Raw genomic sequence first — 21,818 nt, forward strand, 5'->3', positions numbered from 1 at the left:
ATACCCCGATCCCCCCTCCGTCCCTCTATTATACCCCAATCCTCCCTCCCTCTATTACCCCCCGATCCCCCCTCCGTCCCTCTATTATACCCCCCGATCCCCCCTCCGTCCCTCTATTACACCCCAATCCCCCCTCCGTCCCTCTATTATACCCCGATCCCCCCTCCGTCCCCCTATTATACCCCAATCCTCCCTCCCTCTATTACCCCCGATCCCCCCTCCGTCCCTCTATTGTACCCCAATCCCCCCTCCGTCCCCCTATTATACCCCAATCCTCCCTCCCTCTATTACCCCCCGATCCCCCCTCCGTCCCTCTATTATACCCCGATCCCCCCCTCCGTCCCCCTATTATACCCCAATCCTCCCTCCCTCTATTACCCCCGATCCTCCCTCCATCCCTCTATTATACCCCGATCTGACCTATCAGAGCACGGCTAATGATGAGAAGGGTCATGCGGATTTAGAAGCTCAGTCCAGCAATAATTGATATTCCAGTTATCAGTGGAGTCTGGAGCGTTGAGTCACCTGCTGGCTTCCTATATTTCTCGGGGACTCCGGCGGAGAGGTTCCCCCATGCAATGACCCCCCCCCCCCCCTGGGGGCACTCCCTGTGCCGTCCTTTGCCTCTATTCTTCTGGGTTCCTGAACGCACAGGAAGCAGCTGGGTGTCAGGCGCTGTGCGTCGTCCTCGCTGCCAGCTCAGGCCATATGGACGCTGATTAGAGATCGCTCATTTTCCAGCAGATGCAAACACTAATATCTTCCTTCCTTCTCCGGGAATGCGTCACTCTGTCCTCCGCCTCCACCGCGCTCCTCGCCGCTCTCGTCTTCATGAAGCTTTAAACAAAAAGTGTAAAAAAAATAAATAAATAGCCTGGCAGCTCTTCAAATTACAAAGGAAAAGATTTTGTTCCAATACTCACCTCCTGACCGGTGCAGCTCCCCTCCCCCTCCATCCGATCTGCGATCCGATGCCCGCTTCCTGTGAGCCCAGGTTGCCAAGAACCCTTCTCTCCCACTAAGCTGGTCTGGGCAATGCCATCACCTCACCCTATTCTCTATGGTAATGGTGGTCAACATGGAAATTATAGAGAGCCTCAAGTGCAGCCCCTGACCCTGCCAGAAGAGAGCGCAATAGCAGAGCATTTTCACACCTCAAAAGCAAAAATATGGTCTTGCTGCATTTTTTTGCAGCATATCTCAATGCACAGAAGAAATTGGAGTACAATACCCCAGCATTGGTGTCAGTGGATGCAATAATAACCCCCAGCATTGGTGTCAGTGGATGCAATAATAACCCCCAGCATTGGTGTCATTGGATGCAATAATAACCCCCAGCATTGGTATCAGTGGAGGCAATAAGAACCCCCAGCATTGGTATCAGTGGAGGCAAGAATAACCCCCAACATTGGTATCAGTGGAGGCAAGAATAACCCCCAGCATTGGTATCAGTGGAGGCAAGAATAACCCCCACCATTTGTATCATTGGACGCAATAATAACCCCCAGCATTGGTGTCAGTGGATGCAATAATAACCCCCAGCATTGGTGTCAGTGGATGCAATAATAACCCCCAGCATTGGTGTCAGTGGATGCAATAATAACCCCCAGCATTGGTATCAGTGGAGGCAATAATAACCCCCAGCATTGGTATCAGTGGAGGCAAGAATAACCCCCACCATTTGTATCATTGGACGCAATAATAACCCCCAGTATTGGTATCAGTGGAGGCAATAATAACCCCCAGCATTGGTATCAGTGGAGGCAATAATAACCCCCAGCATTGGTATCAGTGGAGGCAATAATAACCCCCAGCATTGGTATCAGTGGAGGCACTAATAACCCCCAGCATTGGTGTCAGTGGAGGCAATAATAACCCCCAGCATTGGTATCAGTGGAGGCAATAATAACCCCCAGCATTGGTATCAGTGGAGGCAATAATAACCCCCAGCATTGGTATCAGTGGAGGCAATAATAACCCCCAGCATTGGTATCAGTGGAGGCAAGAATAACCCCCACCATTTGTATCATTGGACGCAATAATAACCCCCAGCATTGGTATCAGTGGAGGCAATAATAACCCCCAGTATTGGTATCAGTGGAGGCAATAATAACCCCCAGCATTGGTATCAGTGTCAGCAATAATAACCCCCAGCATTGGTATCAGTGGAGGCAATAATAACCCCCAGCATTGGTATCAGTGGAGGCAATAATAACCCCCAGCATTGGTATAATAACCCCCAGTCTCCCAGACTCTCCCTTAGTCTTCCAGACTGGTTTATCCGCCTTAACTCTCTCAGGCCGATGAACATGGAATCTCTTCTCCAGCATGAAGCACCATCTCTTGAATACAGCACAGAGACATAGACCTCTCTTCTGTCTCCAAATGGGAGCCCTGTACTATCGACAGGTCCTTGCTTATGACAAGGGAGCACGCCTGCACACTCACACGGCCTGCAGGTCTGCAATAAGACCTAGACACAGGACTGAAGGCTCTGTCCCACCCAAGACTCTTTGAAGACCTTGCCACAGGACTGAAGGCTTCATGCCACCCAAGATTTTTTGAAGACCTGGACATAGGACTGAAGGCTTTGTCTCACCCAAGTGTCTTTGAAGACCTGGCCACAGGACTGAAGGCATCATTCCACCCAAGATTTTTTGAAGACCTGGACATAGGACTGAAGGCTTCGTCTCACCCAAGTCTCTTTGAAGACCTGGACACTGGACTAAAGGCTTCATCCCACCCAAGATTTTTTCAAGACCTGGATATAGGACTGAAGGCTTCGTCCCACCCAAGACTCTTTGGAGACCTAGACACAGGACTGAAGGTTTCATCCCACCCAAGATTTTTTGAAGACCTGGACATAGGACTGAAGGCTTCATCCCACCCAAGACTCTTTGAAGACCTGGCCACAGGACTGAAGACTTCGCCCCACCCAAGACTCTTTGAAGACCTGGCCACAGGACTGAAGACACCCAAAACTCTTTAAAGACCTGGACACAGGACTGAAGGCTCCGTCCCACTCAAGACTCTTTGAAGACCTGGCCACAGGACTGAAGGCTTCATCCCAGCCAAGATTCTTTGAAGACCTGGACAAAGGACTGAAAGCTTTATCCCAGCCAAGACTCTTTGAAGACCTGGCCACAGGACTGAAGGCTTCATCCCAGCCAAGACTCTTTGAAGACCTGGACAAAGGACTGAAAGCTTCATCCCAGCCAAGACTCTTTGAAGACCTGGCCACAGGACTGAAGGCTTCATCCCAGCCAAGACTCTTTGAAGACCTGGACAAAGGACTGAAAGCTTCATCCCAGCCAAGACTCTTTGAAGACCTGGCCACAGGACTGAAGGCTTTATCCCAGCCAAGAATCTTTGAAGACCTGGACAGAGGATTGAAGGCTCTGTCCCACCCAAGACTCTTTGAAGACCTGGACACAGGACTGAAGGCTTTGTCCCACCCAAGACTCTTTGAAGACCTGGACACAGGACTGAAGGCTTTGTCCCACCCAAGACTCTTTGAAGACCTGGACAGAGGACTGAAGGCTTCGTCCCACCCAAGACTCTTTGAAGACCTGGACAGAGGACTGAAGGCTTCATCCCACCCAAGACTCTTTGAATCCTTCAGACTCTGGACCCTGACCCAGGATTACTAAACCTGGAGAACTCTGAATCTCCAGATCTCTTCACTCCAGAGTCACACCACTCCGGAGCCCAGCACTTTCCTATATTCACACAGTGGCAGGGCCTAGCACTGTCACAGTATTAAAAATAATAAAGGCTTCTTGAGGAGAGCGTGCACCAAGAGGGGGCAATAAATGGGTGGGGGGGAGCAGAAACCTGGCATTGTTCCTTGCCTCCAGTAGAGTACATGGGAAGAAATATGCTCCATTCTCCCATAGGCCAGATACATAAATATTCGATTACATACGCAGAGATAAGGGAGTGAAGTGCTGACTCGGCGGTTCCCGTGGCGGTTCCCGTGGCGGTTCGGCCAGGACTTCTAATCTGTATTTAAATTTGTATTTGATGTGATTATTCAGCCTCACGAAAGTGGAACGATCTTTTTATCCCGAGCAACAACCGTTGAGGATGTCTGGAGGCATGTGGAGAGGCTGCTCTGGTTTTGGCCGCAGTCTGACGTCCTTTTCGCGTTGAGTGAAGCGAGAGTTTCAGGCGGCCGGGGTGTGGGCCCCGGGAACCGTTTTACCGAGCGGGCCCTTTTCCTGGAGCAAAGAGATTTCTCCAGCCAAAGGCAAGAAAGAAACATCTCTCCATCGCCGAAGTTTAATTACGAATAATCCTTCTGATGTTCCATCGTCTCCTCGCACCACGAGAGGCCACCAGAACAGAGGAGGCAGATGCGGCGGGCGGGGCTGAATGCGGTCAGCGGTGACACTTAAAGGATTTGTCCTCGGCGGGACTCAAGATGAGGAAAGCGAAAAAAAGGCAGAAAAGGCCTCCTGTGATTTCGAACCACTTCGGGTGTATTCGTTCTGTTACCGAAAACGTTCGTTCTGCAGACACCTACCTTACTGGCCCACCACTCCGAGCAAAGAACTGTCTTGTGTAAGCTTTGAGCAGGGGTGGACTGACAACTCATGGGGCCCCCCGGGCAATAGGGGATCATGGGGCCCCTGTGTCCTCGCCTACACTCAAACCACACCCAAAAAAGCCTATTAATGGTACCAGGGGCATCTCATGGGGCTTCCTACTGTCTCCAGGCAATAGGGGATCATGGGGCCCCTGTGTTCTCGCCTACACTCAAACCACACCCAAAAAAGCCTATGAAAGGTACCAGGGGCATCTCATGGGGCCCCCTACTGACCCCGGGCAATAGGGGATCATGGGGCCCCTGTGTTTTCGCCTACACTAAAACCACACCCAAAAAAGCCTTTGAAAGGTACCAGGGGCATCTCATGGGGCCCCCTACTGACCCCGGGCCCCCGGGCAATAGGGGATCATGGGGCCCCTGTGTCCTCGCCTACACTCAAACCACACCCAAAAAAGCCTATGAGAGGTACCAGGGGCATCTCATGGGGCCCCCCACTGACCCCGGGCAATAGGGGATCATGGGGCCCCTGTGTCCTCGCCTACACTCAAACCACACCCAAAAAAGCCTATGTAAGGTACCAGGGGCATCTCATGGGGCCCCCCACTGACCCCGGGCAATAGGGGATCATGGGGCCCCTGTGTCCTTGCCTACACTCAAACCACACCCAAAAAAGCCTATGAAAGGTACCAGGGACATCTCATGGGGCCCCCTACTGACCCCGGGCCCCCGGGCAATAGGGGATCATGGGGCCCCTGTGTCCTCGCCTACACTGAAACCACACCCAAAAAAGCCTATGAGAGGTACCAGGGGCATCTCATGGGGCCCCCCACTGACCCCGGGCAATAGGGGATCATGGGGCCCCTGTGTCCTTGCCTACACTCAAACCACACCCAAAAAAGCCTATGAAAGGTACCAGGGACATCTCATGGGGCCCCCTACTGACCCCGGGCCCCCGGGCAATAGGGGATCATGGGGCCCCTGTGTCCTCGCCTACACTCAAACCACACCCAAAAAAGCCTATGAAAGGTACCAGGGACATCTCATGGGGCCCCCTACTGACCCCGGGCCCCCGGGCAATAGGGGATCATGGGGCCCCTGTGTCCTCGCCTACACTGAAACCACACCCAAAAAAGCCTATGAGAGGTACCAGGGGCATCTCATGGGGCCCCCGGGCAGTGCCTGAGTTCCCGAATTGATCAGTCCACCCCTGGCTTTGAGCCTTCGGAGTCCTTCCTTACACAGGGCTAAAGGCTCCCCACGTGATTGGTCCACCGCTCACACGGAGCGAGTCACGTGACCCTCCATACGTAGAAGTACGGAGTATTTGTGTCTGACACCAGACGAGCGGGCTGCACACAGAGTTCAGGCGGGAGTCAGGAGGTGGAGCAGTCGTGGCTCTGAGGATGCAGCGCAGGGGAACGCCGACAGGCGCCAATGATTGGACGGACGCGCGGCGCCCGTGACGTCGACTCGGAGTCGTCCCATTTCCACCGGAGAACTCCTTTAAATGCATGCGTTTATGGCAGCTAAATGCGACCGCGCGGAGTGACACCTCCCCCTCCCCCCATTATCAGAGCTCTGGGATAATGATCCCATTTAGGGTAATTTTCCCTTCATTATGTGGCTCCCACAGACCAATCCGCTCACACGCAGACCGCCGCCGCCGTGGATGTGTGCGCCGTTATTGGTTAACCCTTTCCATCCCGGGGGGGGGGGGAGCAGCAGAACCGCCCCCGTCTTTATTGCAGGGTCTTCTCGCTGGCCCGGAACGAGGAGGCATGTGTCAGGCGTGGGGGTACTTCACTGGCTGCATGCTTGTTCCAGGACAGGGGCAAGGAGGAGGGTGGTGGGCCGGGGACACTGCCGGAATTCAGACACGGCAGCTGACATATGACAGGTCCTCTTCACACCAGATTACAGCCCGGTAATGCCTATGTACTAACAAGATCGTTCTCTCATTCCTCCAGCAGTTCCGGTCTGACCCCGCCCCCTCCCCCTCCCCCTCCCCTCCGCGCCAATTTTGCCCAACGAATGCGAAAGGATCGACTTCAGTGGAAACCTTCCCATGCGATCGTTTAGTGGGATGGCATCTATTAGGGAAGCATCTGGTCTTGTTTTAAATTCCATTCCTGGTTTTGTTGACTAGGACATTCTACAGCTTAACCGCTCTTACTGTGAAGAAACCCTTCCGCCACCTTTACTATAAAGAACCTTTCCGATCGCTCTTACTCTAAAGAACCCTTTCCGCATTCATACTGCAAACAATTCTTTTACTGCTCTTAATTTAAAGAACATTTTTTTGACAGCTTTAGTGTAAAGAACCCTTTATATTGTTCTTACTGAAAAGAACCCATTTTACCCCCTTCCTATCACTCCTTTTAAACTCATTCATATTGCTCTTACTGAAAAGAACCCATTTTACCCCCTTCCTATCACTCTTATTAAACTCATTCATATTGCTCTTACTGAAAAGAACCCATTTTACCCCCTTCCTATCACTCTTATTAAACTCATTCATATTGCTCTTACTGAAAAGAACCCATTTTACCCCCTTCCTATCACTCTTATTAAACTCATTCATATTGCTCTTACTGAAAAGAACCCTTTTTACCATTTGTACCCCCCCCCATCACTCTTATAATGAACCCTTCATATTGCTCTTCCTGCTATTTTACCCCCCCCCCCCCCATCACTCTTATTATAAAGAATGCTTCATTTTGCTCTTACTGTAAAGAACCCTTCCCACAACTTTTACTGCAAAGCACACTTTGCTACTGGTTTCACTACAAGCAACCCTCTCCTGCCATTATTAGTTTTATAGAACCCTTTTGATTGTTCTTAGTATAAAGAACATTTCTTGAAACTCTTACAATGAAGAATCCTTCCCATTGTTCTTACTGTAAAAAACAAAACCTTTATACAGCTCTTTCATTAAAGAACTCTTCAATCTGCTCTTACTGTAAAAGAACAAATCTTGCCACTCTTGCTATGAATAATTCTTCCTACTGCTGTTACTGTAAAAAAAAAATCGTTATACTGCTTTTACTGTAACCCTAAAAAACTTTTACTGAAAAGAACACGCATTTAATCTTACTGAAAAAAAACCCTTCCATCCACTCTTACTGTAAAGAACACTTACCCGCTGCTTTTAGTACAAACAACTCTTTCCTATCACTATTAGTTTCACGGAACTATTTTTATTGTTCTTAGTGTAAATAGCATTTTCTTGTCACTCTTACTAAGAAGAATCCTTCCTACTGTTCTTACAGTAAAAATAGTAAAACAAAAATCCTTTATACTGCTTTTTCAGTAAAGAAACCTTTTATCTGCCCTCACTGTAAAGAACTCTTCCATCAGCTTTTACAGTATAGAACCCCTAGTTAGATTTTTATCCCTCCTTTCCTACCACTGTTACTGTAAAGAACCCTTCCTACCACTGTTACTGTAAAGAACCCTTCCTACCACTGTTACTGTAAAGAACACTTCTACAGCTTTTAATGCAAGCAACCTTTTTTTTTTTTTTACTACTCTTAAGGAACTTTTTCTAAGTGTAAAGAACCCCTTCTTGGAACTCTTAATATGAAGAACCCTTCCTATTGGTCTTACTATAAAAACCCCCCTTTATTCTGCTTTTGCAGCAAAGAATGCTTCCACCTGCCCTTAGAGTAAAGAACCCTTTCCACATGCTCTTACTGTAAGAACCCTCCCACCTGCCCTTACTGTAAAAACCCTCCCACCTGGCTCTTACAGTAGAGAACCCTCCCACCTGCTCTTACAGTAGAGAACCCTCCCACCTGCTCTTACAGTAGAGAACCCTCCCACCTGCCCTTACTGTAGAGAACCTGTAGACTCATGCTGTCTCTCCTGTCACAGGGGTGTCGGGATTCATGAGGGTCGATCACAATGGTGACCGGGAGAATGACTACTCGCTGTGGGACCTCTCCGAGACGGGCGGAGACTTTCAGGTGAGATGATTGCAGGTGGTGGCTGGAGCTGGATGGTGATTGGCTGTGACAGGTGACCGTCAGTCTGTCCCTCGCAGGTTGTGGCCAATTATAACGGGACGCAGAGGAGCATCAACCGGGTGTCGGGGAGAGAGATCCACTGGGCGGGGGGGCGGTGCCAAAGGAATGGTACCGCCCTGCGGATTCGACAACAGTAACCCGGAGTGCATGAAAAGTAAGAGAGGGGGTGGGGCTGGGGGCGGGGCCATCAATATATCCTGATTGTGTATATAGTTCATCTCACCTTAAGGATAGAGCTCCGCCCCCTGAGGATGGAAGGATTGCGTGTATAGGTCAGACATCCATCTGGGGGCGGAATCATCTCAGCACAACCCTGACCACTGGAGGTTAAGGTGGGGGGGTGGTCAGCACAAGTCTGACCGCTGGAGGACAGGTGGGGGGGGGGGGGGGTGTCAGCACAAGTCTGACCACTGGAGGACAGGTGGGGGGGGGGGGGGTGTCAGCACAAGTCTGACCGCAGGAGGACAGGTGGGGGGGGGGGGGGTGTCAGCACAAGTCTGACCGCTTGGACAGGTGGGGGGGGGGGGTGTCAGCACAAGTCTGACCACTGGAGGTCAGGTGGGGGGGTCAGCACAAGTCTGACCACTGGAGGACAGGTGGGAGGGTGGGGGTGTCAGCACAAGGTCTGACCACTGGAGGTCAGGTGGGGGGTGTCAGCACAAGTCTGACCACTGAAGGACAGGTGGGAGGGTGGGGGTGTCAGCACGAGTCTGACCACTGGAGAAAAGCGGGGCGGGGGGGGTGTCAGCACAAGTCTGACCACTGGAGGACAGGTGGGGGGGGGGGCAGCAAAGTCTGACCACTGGAGGACAGCAGGGGGGGGGGGTGTCAGTACAAGTCTGACCGCTGGAGTACAGGCGGGGGGGGGGGTGTGTCAGCACAAGTCTGACCGCTGGAGTACAGGCGGGGGTGGGGGGGGCTTTGGGGGTGTGTCAGCACAAGTCTGACCACTGGAGGACAGGCGGGGGTGGGGGGGGGCTTTTGGGGGGTGTCAGCACAAGTCTGACTGCTGGAGGACAGGCGGGGGCGGTGGGGTGTCAGCACAAGCCTGACCGCTGGAGGACAGGCAGATCTGTTCTCCCAGCACAGCTAGAAAAACTTACCACCCTGGGATGGATGAGCTCCCATGCCTAGTGTGGTCAGTAATGGGAAAGCAGATGACCGGGAGGATCACCAAGGACTTCTTCATACCAGGACATGGTGCACCCGGCACAGAGCGGGGAGGGGATGTTGGGGCACCGAGGATACACCACTCACTACAGCTGTAGGGGGCCGGATGTGGGTGTCCCTGAGGATGGGTGTATGGAGCTCAGCCCCCCATCATGGAGGATCCACGGGAGGGAGGGAGAGCCGTGTGTGTGGGGAGGTCTGACACGTCTTCCCGATCTCTTCTCTCCCAGCCAGCTTCTCCGTCCTGGAGGTCACATCCATCGTCATCTGCTTCATCCTCCTCGCCATCGCCGTCTCCTCCGTCTTCATATACAGGTACTCTTCTCCCCCCCCCCGTACTCTTCTCCCCCACCCCACCCCTGATCTACCCCCCCCCCTATACTCTTCTCCCCCACCCCTGATCTACCCCCCCTATACTCTTCTCCCCCACCCCTGATCTACCCCACCCGTACTCTTCTCCCCCACCCCTGATCTAACCAACCCCGTACTCTTCTCCGACACCCCTGATCTACCCCCCCGTACTCTTCTCCCCCACCCCTGATCTAACCAACCCCGTACTCTTCTCCGACACCCCTGATCTACCCCCCTTACTCTTCTCCCCCATCCCTGATCTAACCAACCCCGTACTCTTCTCCCCCACCCCTGATCTACCCCCCCCCACTCTTCTCCCCCACCCCACCCCTGATCTATCCCCCCCAGTACTCTTCTCCCCCACCCGTGATCTACCCCCCCCCCTATACTCTTCTCCCCCACCCCTGATCTACCCCCCCCGTACTCTTCTCCCCACCCCACCCCTGATCTATCCCCCCTTACTCTTCTCCCCCACCCCTGATCTAACCCCCCCAGTACTCTTCTCCCCCACCCGTGATCTACCCCCCCCCCGTACTCTTTCTCCCCCACCCCACCGCTGATCTACCGCCCACCCCCCCGTACTCTTCTCCCCCACCCCACCCCTGATCTGCCCCCCCGTACTCTTCTCCCCCACCCCATCCCTGATCTAACCCCCCCCCGTACTCTTCTCCCCCACCCCACCCCTGATCTACCCCCCCCTGTACTCTTCTCCCCCACCCCACCCCTGATCTCCCTGATCTACCCCCCCCGTACTCTTTCCACCACCCCTGATCTACCCCCCCCGTTCTCTTCTCCCCCACCCCTGATCTACCCCCCGTACTCTTCTCCCCCACCCCTGATTTACCCCCCCCCCTACTCTTCTCCCCCACCCCTGATCTACCCCCGTACTCTTCTCCCCCCACCCCACCCCTGATCTACCCCCCCCATACTCTTCTCCTGGTCCCCCCCACCCAGTATTCTACTGGTCTCCCCCCCTGTACTCTTCTCCTGGTCTCCCCGCCCCCCCCCCCCCCGTACTCTTCTCCTGGTCCCCCCACCCTGTACTCTTCTACTGGTCCCCCCACCCTGTACTCTTCTCCTGGTTCCCCCCACCCTGTATTCTTTTCCTGCCCCCCCCCCCACCTTGGCCTTGTAGCTACTAATTGAAGCCGGCAATGCTCCGGATGGTGTCAGGCCGAGGTGGAGAAGTGGATGGGGGGGGGGGGGTAATTCTCTGGATGGTGCCAGGCCGAGGTGGAGAAGAGGATGGGGGGGGTAATTCTCCGGATGGTGCCGGGCCGAGGTGGAGAAGAGGATGGGGGGGGGGTAATTCTCTGGATGGTGCTGGGCCGAGGTGGGGAGGAGGGATGGGGGGGGGTAATTCTCTGGATGGTGCTGGGCCAAGGTGGGGAGGAGGATGGGGGTGGTAATTCTCCGGATGGTGCCGGGCCGAGGTGGGGAGGAGGATGGGGGGGGGTAATTCTCCGGATGGTGCCGGGCCGAGGTGGGAGGAGGATGGGGGGTGGTAATTCTCCGGATGGTGCCGGGCCGAGGTGGGGAGGAGGATGGGGGGGGGGACCTGATCTTGTTTCCATGAGAGCTGCAGCAGGTTGACTCCAGCGAGGGGATTAGAGGAGACTTCCGAGTGCGTCCCACGTCTCCTCTCTTCCGCAGATTGCAGACCTTAATAAGGGCCAGCGGGGGCCCCGGCCTCTGCACTGGAGCAATCATCCACCTCAGGATTAGTGCTGCCTGCGGGGTCCACAAAGGGTAATCCCCCCCCCCCTCAGGGGCCCCGTGTACATGATCGGGGTGATAATTGATGGATACATTTGTAGATATGAAGTCAATCTGAAGGCCAAGTCTTCTCCTGTGAAGCCATGAGGTTGCCTATTAATAGTCCTGCTCCATATTTCGGGAAGTGATGGACACGGATGGGGCAGTTGCTGACCTCCCTGAGGGTGATGGGAGCTCCTGGCTGTCGGAGACGCTCATTATCTCACAGGGAAGTCAGCTTGTTAGCCTGTACCTGCGAGCGGCCGGTCCCTGGGGAACGTGATGGGCCAGGATGGCGGCGGGTTGCGGCAATGAAGCAGCACACGCGGGGATGGGAGAAATCTCCCCCCGCCTGCCATTGCCAGCGATACATCTGACCATCCGTGGTCACCATGAGGTGATTGATGGAACCAGGTCACTTTGTTCACTCTTTTATCTCAGGATCGGTAATAATTTCAGGCAATGGAATAAAACAGCCGGCCGCTTCTAGCAGCTGCTTCGCACTGACCGGCGTCCCCTGTCTGTCCCTTCCAGGAAGCTGCGGCTGGAGAAGGAGCTGGCGGCCGAGCTGTGGAAAGTGCGCTGGGAGGACATCCAGACCAGCAACATGGAGAAGAACCTGCGCCGAGCGGGCAGCAAACTCACCCTGTCTATGGTAACCACTTCAGACACAAACTCCGCCCCCCTCTCCCCCTTACCGGCTGACAAAGGGTCTTGGGTGTGGCAGCTGACCCCCACTTGGGACCACCACAGTCAATGTAGAAATATGTAGTGCGTCAGCCAATCAGTAGCCTTCTTTGGCTTCAGAATAGCTCACATTAGGAAGCCCCCTCAATGTGTCATGAGCTACGATTTATATACTTCACTCATATTTAGCAGGCCTTTCATAGTTCTTCTAGCCTCTCTTCCCATGATTCTGTACATCTTCTCATCCAATGTGTACACAAGGCTAGGGTAGGCTCCAGGGGCAGACTGACAACTCATGGGGCCCCCGGGCAATAGGGGATCACAAGGCCCTGTGTCCTGGCCAAAACTCAAAAAAGCCTATGAAAAAGCTACTAGGGGCATCTCATGGGGCCCCTACTGACCTCGGGCCCTCGGGCAGTGATCGAGTTTCCAAATGGTCAGGTGGGCTCAGAGTGAGGGCAGGGCTGGAACCAGGGAACCCACAGACTGTATATTCTGGTTTTAGGCTGGGTATACGTTTGATATCTGACCACCAGACTAGAATGGTCAACCAGAACATGAGGAACTGCTTAGGGTCTTCAGAAACCTATGGGAACAGAATGGTTTGAAGAGTAAATTGGTAGTTGTGATCTCTGAAGGCAGTGCCAGCTTCACCCACCATCTTCTAGCATGCAGAAATCGTCTACTACTCAACTACTTTACTCCACTAGTAACATTTGTAGACCATATGTGGACTTCAGGGTTAGACCTTCACCTGTATTCTGTCCCAATAGACAGAAGACCTTCATATTTCCATGTCGGCACATCATTAAGTAATGGAGAACTTCATTAGGTGGCCGGGTGAAAGTATGGGGAATGGTGGAGGAACGGCGGCAAGGAACCAAGAATGAACCCGAGAAGACCTAGAGACAGAAGCCTTGAGATGCATATACAGTGCTTCTGCTTTTTGTGAGGTTGAGAAGATATCTAGGCACTGGACAGAAACAGGACAACAGAGAAGTGCATAAAGTAGCCAGAAGGAGGTAATGTATGTGGACTAATTGAAGATAAGAGGCCAAGAAACCATAAAGTAGCAGGAAGGAGGTACATGGAGTGGTTGAGGGTAGGACGCCGAGAAACAAGACGGAACCAGAGAAGACGGAAAGGCAAAAATGATGGAGAAAGAAACTTAGGATGAACTTGGGGTGGATAATACGATATCACATGTTCACGTTTCACTTCTTAGGGTCATTCTCAAATTTGTTCAGACTAAACCCGATTTCCACTTGTGTCCTCCTCAACATTCGTTTCATTGATCATCTTCACTTGACATTGTATTATCCACCCCAAGTTCATCCCAAGGGTCTTTCTCCGTAATTTTTGTCTTTCCATCTCCTCTTGTTCTGTCTTGGTTTCTTGGTGTCCTACCCTCAACCATTCCACGTACCTCCTTCCTGCTACTTCATGGACTTCTCCATTCCCTCACTGTTGTCCTGTTTCTGTCCAGCGCTTGGATATCTTCTCACCTTCTGTAATGCCTATGAAATGTGTTGGCCTTGGACCCTTTGTTTCTTGGGTCATTTTAACAATAAAGCATTGTCGCCCAAATGCCAGGAGCATGAGAGGTGAATTATGTCACTTCTCGAAGCTAAAGAACAGAGTCACAAGATATTCTGCTTAGAGCAAGATAAGAACTTGTTTGTGGGATTGAACGTGCTTACGACATCTAGAAATGTCACATTAGAAGATAAGAACCTGTTTAAAGGTGTCTACTTGCTGAGAAGTTAGAAATTTTCTCGTTAGGGTAGATGACAAGAAGTTGGGGTAGATGAGAGGAAGTTTGGGGTAGATGAGAAGAGGTTTGGCGTAGATGAGTAATTTAGGGTAGATGAGAAGTTTAGGGTAAATGAGTAGTTTGGGGTAGATGAGAAGATGTTTGGGGTAGATGAGAAGATGGTTTGAGGGTAGATGAGAAGAAGTTTGGGGTAGATGAGAAAAGTTTAGGGGTAGATGAGAAGTTTGGGGTAGATGAGAAGTTTAGGGTAGAGTAGTTTGGGGTAGATGAGAAGAAGTTTGGGGTAGATGAGGAAGTTTGGTGTAGGTGAGAAGAAGTGTGGGGTTGATAAGAAGACGTTTAGGGCAGATGAGAAGAAGTTTGGGGTAGATGAGAAGTTTTGGGGTAGATGAGAAGAAGTTTGGGGTAGATGAGAAGAAGTTTGGGGTAGATGAGAAGAAGTTTGGGGTAGATTAGAAAGAAGTTTGGGGTAGATGAGAAGTTTAGGGTAGATAAGAAGTTTGGGGTAGATTAGAAGAAGTTTGGGGTAGATGAGAAGAAGTTTGGGGTAGATGAGAAAAGTTTAGGGGTAGATGAGAAGAAGTTTGGGGTAGATGAGAAGTTTAGGGTAGATGAGTAGTTTGGGGTAGATGAGAAGAAGTTTGGGGTAGATGAGAAAAGTTTAGGGGTAGATGAGAAGTTTGGGGTAGATGAATAGTTTGGGGTAGATGAGAAGAAGTTTTGGGTAGGTGAGAAGAAGTTTGGGGTAGGTGAGAAGAAGTTAGGGGTAGTGGTAGTTGAGAAGTTTGGGGTAGATGAGAAGAAGTTTGGGGTAGATGAGAAGAAGTTTTGGGTAGATGAGCAGAAGTTTGGGTAGATGAGAAGAAGTTTGGGGTAGATGAGAAGATGTTTGGGGTAGATGAGAAGATGTTTGGGTAGATTAGAAAGATGTTTGGGGTAGATGAGAAGAAGTTTGGGGTAGATGAGAAGAAGGTTGGGGTAGATTAGAAGAAGTTTGGGGTAGATGAGAAGAAGGTTGGGGTAGATAAGAAGAAGTTTGGGGTAGATGAGAAGCAGTTTGGGGTAGATGAGAAGCTGATCTGAAGCAATAGTGTGACCTTTTTTAGATAACGATGTTGAATCAATATGGACTCTTCTCTGGTTCTATCTTGGTTTCCTGGACTCTTCTCTGGTTCTGTCTTGGTTTCCTGGACTCTTCTCTGGTTCTGTCTTGGTTTCCTGGACTCTTCTCTGGTTCTGTCTTGGTTTCCTGGACTCTTCTCTGGTTCTGTCTTGGTTTCCTGGACTCTTCTCTGGTTCTGTCTTGGTTTCCTGGACTCTTCTCTGGTTCTGTCTTGGTTTCCTGGACTCTTCTCTGGTTCTGTCTTGGTTTCCTGGACTCTTCTCTGGTTCTGTTCTGTCTTGGTTTCTTGGCCTTGTCTCTGGGTCTGTCTTGGTTTCCTTGGCCTCGTCTCTGGGTCTGTCTTGGTTTCCTGGACTCTTCTCTGGTTCTGTCTTGGTTTCTTGGCCTCTTCCCTGGTTCTGTCTTGGTTTCTTGGCCTCATCCCTGGTTCTGTCTTGGTTTCTTGGCCTCCTCTCTGGTTCTGTATTGGTTTCTTTTCCTCATGTCTGGTTCTGTCTTGGCTTCTTGGCTTCTTCTCCAGTTCTGTTTTGGTTTTTTGGTCTCTTCTCTGGTTCTGTCTTGGTTTCCTGACCTCTTCTCTGGTTCTGTCTTGGTTTCCTGACCTCTTCTCTGGTTCTGTCTTGGTTTCCTGACCTCTTCTCTGGTTCTGTCTTGGTTTCCTGACCTCTTCTCTGGTTCTGTCTTGGTTTCCTGACCTCTTCTCTGGTTCTGTCTTGGTGTCTTGGCCTTTTCACCGGTTCTGTCTTGGTTCTTGGCCTCGTCTCTGGGTCTGTCTTGGTTCTTGGCCTCTTCCCCTGGTTCTGTCTTGGTTTCTTTTCCTCATTTCTGGTTCTGTCTTGGTTTCTTGGCCTCCTCTCTGGTTCTGTATTGGTTACTTTTCCTCATGTCTGGTTCTGTCTTGGTTTCTTGGCCTCCTCTCCGGTTCTTTCTTGGTTTCTTGGCTTCTTCTCCAGTTCTCTTTTGGTTTCTTGCCTCTTCTCCGGTTCTGTTTTGGTTTCTTGGCCTCTTCTACGGTTCTGTCGTGTTTTTTTGCCTTGTCTCTGGTTCTGTCTTGGTTTCTTGGCCTCTTCTACAGTTCTATCTTGGTTTCTTGGCCTCTTCTCCGGTTCCGTCTTGGTTTTATGGCCTAGTCTCCCAGTTCTGTCATGTTTTCTCAACTTTTTACATTTAACCCTTCCCATACTGCCCCCTCCTCCAATTCATCTAAGCTTTCTTTCTCCATTCTGTCTTTCCAATCCTCCCTGGTTTTGTCATAGTTTCTTGGCGTCCTATCCTCCACCATTCCACATACCTCCTCCTGGCCACTTCATGGAGTTCCCCATTCTTCCTCTGCTGTCATGTTGCTGTCCATTGCTTGGCTATCTTCTAGCCTGCCTGGTATGTTAAGCTCACACAAAAAGCAGACACATTGTACTCTCCACCCCAAGGTCCTCTTTCTCCATTCTGAATTTCCATCTTCTCTGCTTCTGTCTGGGTTTCTCTGCCTCTTACCTGCAACCAAGCTCCATGGGATCCTCCAGCCACTTCATGGGGTTTGTGATTCTTTTCTATTGTCCTGCTTCTATCTGTTGCTGAATATTTGATGACCTACCCATCTTGCTGAGCTCAAAAACGGCAGAGGGCCTTGTACTGTTCACCCCAGGTTCATCTCAAGCCTTCTTTCTCTGAACTTTCTGTGTTCTCCGGTTGTGTCTTGATTTCTTGGCCTCTTCTCTGGTTCTGTCTTGGTTTCTGAAGCTTTTACCCTCCACCATTCCACATACCTCCTCCTGGCCACTTCATGGAGTCTCCATTTCTTCCTCTGCTGTCATGTTCTGTCCATTGCTTGGACATCTTCTTGCCTGTCTAGCATGTCAATCCACCCCAAGTTCACCTCAAGTCCTCATTCTCCTTTCTGTCCAGCTTCTCTGGTTCTGTCTTGGTTCTCTGCCTCTTACCCTCAACCATTCTACATATCTCCCCTCAGCCGCCCATGCACTTCTTCATTACTCTTCTGCTGTCCTGTTTCTGCCCATTGCTTAGCTGTCTGCCCGTCTTCTCACAAAAAGCAAAAGAATTGTACTGTCCACCCCAAGTTTATGTCAAGCCTTTCTTCTCCATTCTTTCTCTTTCCATCTTCTCTGGCTCTGTTTTGGTTTCTTGACCTCTTCTCTGGCTCTCTCTTGGCCTCCTGGTCTCTTCTCTGGTTCTGGCTTGGTTTCTTGTCATTTAACCTTCAATTATTCCTCATACCTCCTCCTGTCCTTTCACAGATGTCCTCATTCTTCTCCTGCTGTCTTGTTTCTGCCCATGGTTTGGAGGTCTGCTGACCTGCCTGGCTAGCCAAGCTCACAAAAAGCAAAAGCATTGTACTGTCCAACCCCACGTGTATCCCCAGCCCCTCTGTTCTTTCTCTTTCCATCTTCTCTGGCTCTCTTGGCCTCCTGGCCTCTTCTCTGGTTCTCTCTTGGCCTCCTGGCCTCTTCTCTGATTCTCTCTTGGCCTCCTGGCCTCTTCTCTGGTTCTCTCTTGGCCTCCTAGCCTCTTCTCTGGTTCTGGCTTGGTTTCTTGTCCTTAACCTTCAACTTTTCCTCATACCTCCTCCTGTCCTTTCATAGATGTCCTCATTCTTCTCCTGCTGTCTTGTTTCTGCCCATGTTTGGATGTCTGCTGACCTGCCTGGCTAGCCAAGCTCACAAAAACCAAAATCGCTGTACTGTCCACCCCAAGTTCATCTCACGCCCGTCTGTTCTTTCTCTTTCCATCTTCTCTGGCTCTGTTTTGATTTCTTGGCCTCTTCTTTGGTTCTGGCTTGGTTTCTTGTTCTTTTAACCTTCAACTTTTCCTCATACCTCCTCCTGTCCATTCATAGACGTCCTCATTCTTCTCCTGCTCTCCTGTTTCTGCTTATTGCTTGGATATCTTCTCACCGGCCTGACTTTCTGAGCCCACAAAAAGCAGAAGGCCTCTTGAACTAAATCCTCCCCCTCCAAGTCCATCGGCTGATTTTGGAAAGGTCCGTGTGTGGCCGAACCAGAAATTGAAGGGCATGCTTCGCGACGCGTGATCACGTAAAGTCCCCCCCTCATCACTGAGCCCCCAATTCACATATACCGTGAAGCGAACTCCACACTTCTCCCACCGTAACACGTTCCTGGTCCTCTGGTCTTGGGCTCATCTTCTAATCTTTGTCGTTCTGTCTCTAGAGAGGCTCCAACTACGGCTCCTTGCTCACCATGGAGGGTCAGTTCCAGGTTTACGCCAAGACGGCGTACTACAAGGTAAATGTGTTTGGTTGTACGTGACCGATGCGGGGTGACCGACACGGGGTGACCGACACGGGGTGACCGACACGGGGTGACCGGCGCGGGGTGACCGACGCGGGGTGACCGACGCGGGGTGACCGATGCGGGGTGACCGACACGGGGTGGAACTGACGGGGACAGGAGAGATGACACCAGCAGAGCTGTAATGTAAATGTCACTCCTGGGAGGATGCAGGATCCCTGTACGGCACAGCTGGTCCCATCATCTCACCGATGACCTTTCCTTTCACACATAATTGATGGTCGGCATTTCCTGTCACAACCATTTCCTTTCATCTCCTCTCCAGGGCAACGTTGTGGCTGTGAAGTACCTGAACCAGAAACGCATCGAACTGACCAGGAAGGTTCTCTTCGAGCTGAAATATGTGAGTGTGGAGCCTTCGGATTGTCTGCCTAATGATTCCGAGGGGCCCCGCCGCAAAATGACTCCGAGGGGCCCCGCCGCAAAATGACTCCGAGGGGCCCTGCCGCAAATCCACACATTGGTGTCACTCCACTCCGGGAGGGGGGGGATCGACCGTCCTCAACTCGTGATCGAACTTCACCTCCCCAGACTTTCCAGTATGAGGGCCACAGAGTATGCCTTACAAAGATTCCCATGTCAACAAAACGTCCCCCCTTACTTCAGGGTCCCCCCTTACATCACAATCCCCCCTTACTTCAGGGTCCCCCCTTACATCACACACCCCCCTTACTTCAGGGTCCCCCCTTACATCACACACCCCCCTTACTTCAGGGTCCCCCCTTACATCACAATCCCCCCTTACTTCAGGGTCCCCCCCGTACATCACAATCCCCCCTTACTTCAGGGTCCCCCCTTACATCACAATCCCCCCTTACTTCAGGGACCCCCTTACATCACAATCCCCCCTTACTTCAGGGTCCCCCCTTACATCACAATCCCCCCTTACTTCAGGGTCCCCCCTTACATCACAATCCCCCCTTACTTCAGGGTCCCCCCTTACATCACACTCCCCCCCTTATTTCAGGGTCCCCAGCAGAGTCCCCCTTACATCACAATCCCCCCTTACTTCAGGGTCCCCCCTTACATCACACACCCCCCTTACTTCAGGGTCCCCCCTTACATCACACACCCCCCTTACTTCAGGGTCCCCAGCAGAGTCCCCCTTACATCACAATCCCCCCTTAGTTCAGGGTCCCCCCTTACATCACAATCCCCCCTTACTTCAGGGTCCCCAGCAGAGTCCCCCTTACATTACAATCCCCCCTTACTTCAGGGTCCCTGGGACCAAGGACAGTTAGGCTGGGGAGGAAAGGTCTAGATAATGCTGGATGTCCTCCAGCCAGGAAATGGGGCGGAGCTCTATATGGAGGCGGAGTTTATATTGTGAGAAGCTCACAATGTGCAGTGAAGCCATTTCAGGCCATGGGAGGAGCCGGGACACCTAGAGGATGGAGGGAGGATTGCACCCCTAGGGGGGTCAGTAGCAGGGACCTTCTGATGGAAGCCTCACAGAGGGGCCCCTGGCCCCCTCCTCATCCAAAGGGCCGGACACCTATTATGCTCTATAGGGGGGGGCCCATCTCTGCTAATGAGGGGAGAGCCGGCCGCGGCTCCAGACTGATTGAGTTCAGGACAAGCTCCTCCCTCTCCCTTTTTGGTTGAAGTTTTGGGAAGTCGCGGGCCGGTGTTGAGAGGGAACACAAGGGTGGGGGGGGGGGAGAGGGTAAGGGGGCTACACTCAGGGCCGGGGTGGGGGGGAGAGGGGTAGGGGGGCTACACTCAGGGCCGGGGTGGGGGGGAGAGGGGTAAGAGGGCTACACTCAGGGCCGGGGTGGGGGGGAGAGGGGGTACGGGGGCTACACTGAGGGCCGGGGTAGGGGAGCTACATTCAGGGCCGGGGATAAAGGGAAGAGGTGTAGGAGGACTTAGGTAGGGAAAGTTTTCAGGAAACACTGCTGGCCCCTCACACCAGCCATGATCTGACTGCATTGCATAGAGAGGCACAGAGACCCAGTGATGACATCATCGGGTATAAAATAAGATATGCAATGGAAGGATTATGTTTAGGAATGTCATTATTATGTTAATGAGGGGGGAGGGGAAAGATGAAACTTCAGCTTTAACCCTTTCCTGGTCCTCTGAAGTCAGCCGGGGTGACGTCATTGGGAATAATTGGCAGTGCTTTCCACTGGAGATCGCTCGGCAATGGCCGGTTGTCGGGGATCACATGACAATTCTGAGACCTCCCCCCCCCCCAAAAAAAAAACAAGTCACTAGGGGCTGCTGCTGTGTCCATGTTCTGCGGGGGTCCCCTTAACATGGAGGAGGTGTCGGGGGGGGGGGGGGGTATTTGTTATACAATGTATCGATCTTCCCAATAATCATCTCCTTTCCCATTGCAGATGAGAGACGTACAGAACGAACATTTGACCCGATTTGTCGGCTCGTGTATAGACCCCCCCCAATATCTGTATACTGACCGAGTACTGCCCCCGGGGGAGCCTGCAGGTGAGTACTCCACCATAGAAGATGTGCAGAGCATCGCTCCCTCCCCTCCCCCTCCTCAGGGATCCATATTGATATATTCTGCAGATTATTGCATCACTGACCTCTCTAGAGATCTGCAGAACATCGCTCCCTCCCTTCCCCCTCCTGACATCTCCATATTGATATAATAGGGCTCCATCCTACGCGTTTCGTCACACATGACGTCATCAGGGACACAATACATATAGATATATTCTGCAGATGATCCCATCACTGATCCTTCTAGAGCTCTGCAGAGCATCGCTCCCTCCCCTCCCCCTCCTCAGGGATCCATATGGATATATTCTGCAGATTATTCCATCGCTGACCCCTCTAGAGATCTGCAGAACATCGCTCCATCCCCTCCCCCTCCTGACAGATCCATATTGATGTATTCTGCAGATTATCCCATCATTGACCCCTCTAGAGATCTGCAGAGCATCGCTCCATAATTGTCTATCTCCTCTCTGCAGGATATTCTGGAGAATGAGAGTATTACTCTGGATTGGATGTTCCGATATTCGTTGATAAATGACATTGTGAAGGTAAGCGGGGGGTGGGGGGGAAGGGGCGGGGGGCGGGGGGGGGG

The 21,818-nt window shown here is 51.9% G+C and overlaps 1 pseudogene across 1 annotated transcript in view; it reads left to right on the forward strand.

Moving 5' to 3' along the window:
• Nucleotides 1-21,818, forward strand: part of LOC149433055 (atrial natriuretic peptide receptor 1-like) — a 76,386-nt pseudogene that overhangs the window by 40,199 nt on the left and 14,369 nt on the right. Inside the window, exons 5-12 of the transcript XR_016308884.1 lie at nt 8,423-8,514; nt 8,592-8,728; nt 9,975-10,059; nt 12,385-12,505; nt 18,620-18,694; nt 19,026-19,103; nt 21,106-21,211; nt 21,703-21,774. The product of XR_016308884.1 is annotated as an atrial natriuretic peptide receptor 1-like (transcript). The remainder of the gene's footprint in view (nt 1-8,422; nt 8,515-8,591; nt 8,729-9,974; nt 10,060-12,384; nt 12,506-18,619; nt 18,695-19,025; nt 19,104-21,105; nt 21,212-21,702; nt 21,775-21,818) is intronic.

The sequence above is a fragment of the Staurois parvus genome, unplaced genomic scaffold, assembly GCF_062004578.1.
Source record: "Staurois parvus isolate SC_StPar_1 unplaced genomic scaffold, SC_StPar_1.0 ptg002003l, whole genome shotgun sequence".
Lineage (NCBI taxonomy): Eukaryota > Metazoa > Chordata > Amphibia > Anura > Ranidae > Staurois > Staurois parvus.